The 3,928-nt window shown below is 35.1% G+C and overlaps 1 long non-coding RNA gene across 1 annotated transcript; it reads left to right on the forward strand.

Annotated features, from left to right (window-relative positions):
- Positions 1-1,441: 1,441 nt before the first annotated feature.
- LOC110440968 lies at positions 1,442-3,617 on the forward strand. Its single transcript, XR_002461799.1, has 3 exons — positions 1,442-1,478; positions 2,386-2,541; positions 3,528-3,617. It is a non-coding gene; the product is annotated as an uncharacterized LOC110440968 (long non-coding RNA).
- Positions 3,618-3,928: the final 311 nt, after the last annotated feature.

Genomic DNA, 3,928 nt, shown 5'->3' on the forward strand with positions numbered 1-3,928 from the left:
TGTATATATACAGTAGTACATAATGTATCCATTGATTATAACGTTGTTTCAATGGACATAGTGTGTAGTGTATACATATAGTAGTACATAATGTATCCATTGATTATAACGTTATATCCATGGAAAACTATTTTACTTACATCATTTAGTGGCTTTGGTATCTGCAATGTTGTTGATCTTGGTTTTCCCCCTTTCAAACAGAATGTACCGAATGCACTGAATGTTAAACGTTGTTTATGATAATTATGTTGCAATATCTTTTTGATATGCTGCGTGAGTTTTCCTTTACCCAGAGTGTTGCGTTGTTGTATGATATTAGTATAAAATGAGTTCCTTTTGATTTTGTCAATATATTAGTGTTGTGGTTCTATTCTTGATTATGGTTTGGACAACAAAATTCAAATGCAGCACTGTAACCTGATGCCATCGAAATTGATACAATTCAGACAGTGTTTTTAAAAATTATATTTAAAATTCAAGATCATATTATGTATCTGGATGTTTTTCTTATTCTTGACCAAACTGCCATGGTGGTTTATGTTTTAGAACAGTTAAAATATAACGCTAAACTCGGAGTACCATAACCATATTCCCAGTTATGAATCCCTCATTTATTACTATAAGTCGATGTGCAGATTGAAATGTTTTGTTTATAGAAATACAATACCGAACTACAATTGTCATACATGTTTATACACTGATATATTATCTGGTCGTGAGAACCAGAAACCAACTTTTAAACACGCCTATAATTACCCCCTTTCAAAATCCTCCAAAAGGTTGTCGACGTACTTCGTTTTCTGGTGTTCTGGCATTTTTAATATAATATCTTCGTGTACGTTGAGAATATCGCTAAAAACAACACTATTTGGTGGTAATGTCGATACATATCTTCATTGTAAAAGTCACACACAATCAGAGGAAAAGAAACAAATTTCGTCTGAAAGTATTTTTGGTGCATTTTCTGGCCGTGCACTAATTTTGGTAACGTGTCTTAATCAAACAAGGTGTATTTTTGTGTCAACAGTTATGTCAGCAATTTTATCAAAAATTCTTCAGCTGCCACTCCATTAATATACATTTAAGCATCGGTGTATTTACTCTTCTTGCAAACGCCACAAGTAAATCGTTATCTTACTGTTCTTAGGTAGATGCGTCTTGTGTACATGCACCCTATAACCATGGTCTTGATACACATAGCAAAAACCGATAGTGCATTAAGAAGTTTATCAAACCAGATCATGATATTGATGCTTAAAATAACCACAGCGGTCCCCAATTTTCTATGAACCGGTTGTCTTGGTTATGTGTATTGTAAAATATGTATGTTTTATGCACCTTGTATGCTTTTATTTCAGTTTTGAATGGTTTGAAGATACGCAATATTCACAACCTAAGACAGTGTTCATATGTTAAGCAGAATGTTATTGAACAAGGGCAATGCGGTTCTCAAGAGCATGGATTCATTTGTAAAATAGGTATGTCTTGTTATAGATATCAATCTTTTGACGCAATGGTTCCAGAGATCAGTCAAGTGCATTGTAGGTAACACTTATTGTAGAGTCTGTTGTCCATGACACACTTCCTTGCCATGGGAAAACATGATTTTGTTACAAAACAAGAATTTGCAATATTTTTTTTGTCAGGGGGTAAAACAATTGTGGAAACCATGGAATATCTTCTGATAAATACATAGTGTTATACCATGTGTAGTTATCAATCCATGGACTGAATATATATGTATGGTAATATTTGTCATATTTGCAAATATTCGATTCACCTTCAGTCTGTGTATTCGTATAACTGTAATATCATAACATCTCCAAACCCTTATTCCTCGCTTAACGATATAGACAAAATATAATGCGGTAAAAAGATGTACAGACACAATTATCATGAAAGTAAATAAAAGGGTTTATTTATTTCTCGCATAATACCATTAATGCACAACGTTAACTATTTAGAAAATGATAACAGGTTAAGTGATTTCGTTAGACCTCTAACGGATGGCATAGTCACCCAAACATTCAACCTCCTGATAAGTCATATTAAAAGATTCATTTTAAACATCGGATTTCATATATAAAACTTGGATATATTAATCTTATACTTTATATATTCAAGTGGTACACAGCGACATTAAGGGCGATGTCTTCAAAAAAAGTCGTTGACTGGCATTATAAAATGTCGATAAGTCGTTGTGGACCCTACATTTAAGGATTAATGTTATCATCAACAACTGAATAATTTATCACCCCAGACATTGCATTGGTATTAAAGGTTCGAGCAAACGGAATCCAAATGTACAAGCAAACTATGTCCAGGTATGTCATATGAATTATTTCACAAAGGTTTATAATGAGCAATATGATTTTCAACAAACAGGAAACTTCACAGATGATAACACAACTTCGTATACGTTATGTAACATAACGGAAACGGAAGCAGATCAGTCGTCTACTGATGCAACAGATGGTGATACCACTACAACCATGTCAAATACAGGCCAGAAAATGGTGGTAGTAAACAGCACAGATGAAAGTAAGGAGCATATGTGATCAACTCTATCTACGCTAGTTGTGCATTTCAATACAGGCCAGTTATTGTATTTCATTATTGTAGAGGGAGGGAAACACAAATATGATATAAAAAATATAAAGTGTGAGTAGCTAAATCAAGTATAAATACTACATAACATTAAAATTTGGAAGGCAGTGATCTAAAATAAATGGACGGATGATAAATTAGTTTACCAAAACCCTTATCCAAGTAAGATATTGCACCAAAATTCCGATACACTTGAAACAAATACATGCTCCTTGTAGACAACACCTTACAATATTAAAAAATGAGAACCTTAATGCTGCATGCACTTTCACGCGTCTTTTAATAGATCCTCTTTCAGACTCTCTGGTTGTCTAAAATAAATATTTTCTATTGCATAAAATTGTGTTTAAAATACACAATATTAATGTTTCATCTCTCCGAAAAAGATCAGAGGAAATATTGAAATCAAGCTAGTCTTTAGGTCAAAGTCCTGTTACTATGAATACATAATTGGCTTCAGTGCATTAATTACAGTGCCGTTTGGCCTATCAAGCTAAAATAAATCGCTCAATGTTCCCTTTTGAAAATTGTGTGCTTCGTATTACTTTTCAGGTCCGAGGGTCAAAGGTCAGTGCTACTGAAGCCATAAAAAGAAAATTGGTTTTCACTCAACAGCCCAAGTTTCCATGGGTTGTTAAGACCCAAACTTCATGTACTGCTTCTTACGGCAGTTCTTGCTTGCGATTGCTTTGTTATAACGCGAGGTCTAAGTTCAAGGTCGCTGTTAACTATTTTAACCATACGTAACATAATGTTTTCCGAACAATAGCTCAAGTGGGCTGATAACGCTTCATATTTATACAACGCTCACTTGCCAAGGTTCGATTTTCAAAGGTCAGTGTTACCGTTAATATATCTGAGTACTTTGATCAAAGAGGGCAGCACATGGGTTCCCTGACAGAGGTATTTATGTTTTGCAGGGATGTATATAGCGATTGGAGCCGGAGCAGGGGGATTCCTCGTGGTCATACTAGTCGTCATAATCATCATTTGCACGTGTCGAAAGAGGTAAGCGAAACAGATTGTGTCTAATAATCAGAACATCCAGACGACATAAACAAGGGATATACATGTATGTAAAATATAAAATTATCACCCGTGGGCCTTTGCAACCAGTCAATATCTTTCTAATTTCCCTGGATAGCGTACAGCCGGTGCTGCCATTTAGGCGCTCACATCTATCATTCAACAAGACAACACTGCCCAAACACGTACTCATTTACAGTTGAGTAGACTGGAAAAAGCGGAGTAAATTATCTTGTTCAACGATACAACGCAGTGCCGTGACGTGACTCGAACCCGCAACCCTTCGGTCACGAGC

This window comes from Mizuhopecten yessoensis, unplaced genomic scaffold (genome assembly GCF_002113885.1).
Source record: "Mizuhopecten yessoensis strain PY_sf001 unplaced genomic scaffold, ASM211388v2 scaffold714371, whole genome shotgun sequence".
NCBI lineage: Eukaryota > Metazoa > Mollusca > Bivalvia > Pectinida > Pectinidae > Mizuhopecten > Mizuhopecten yessoensis.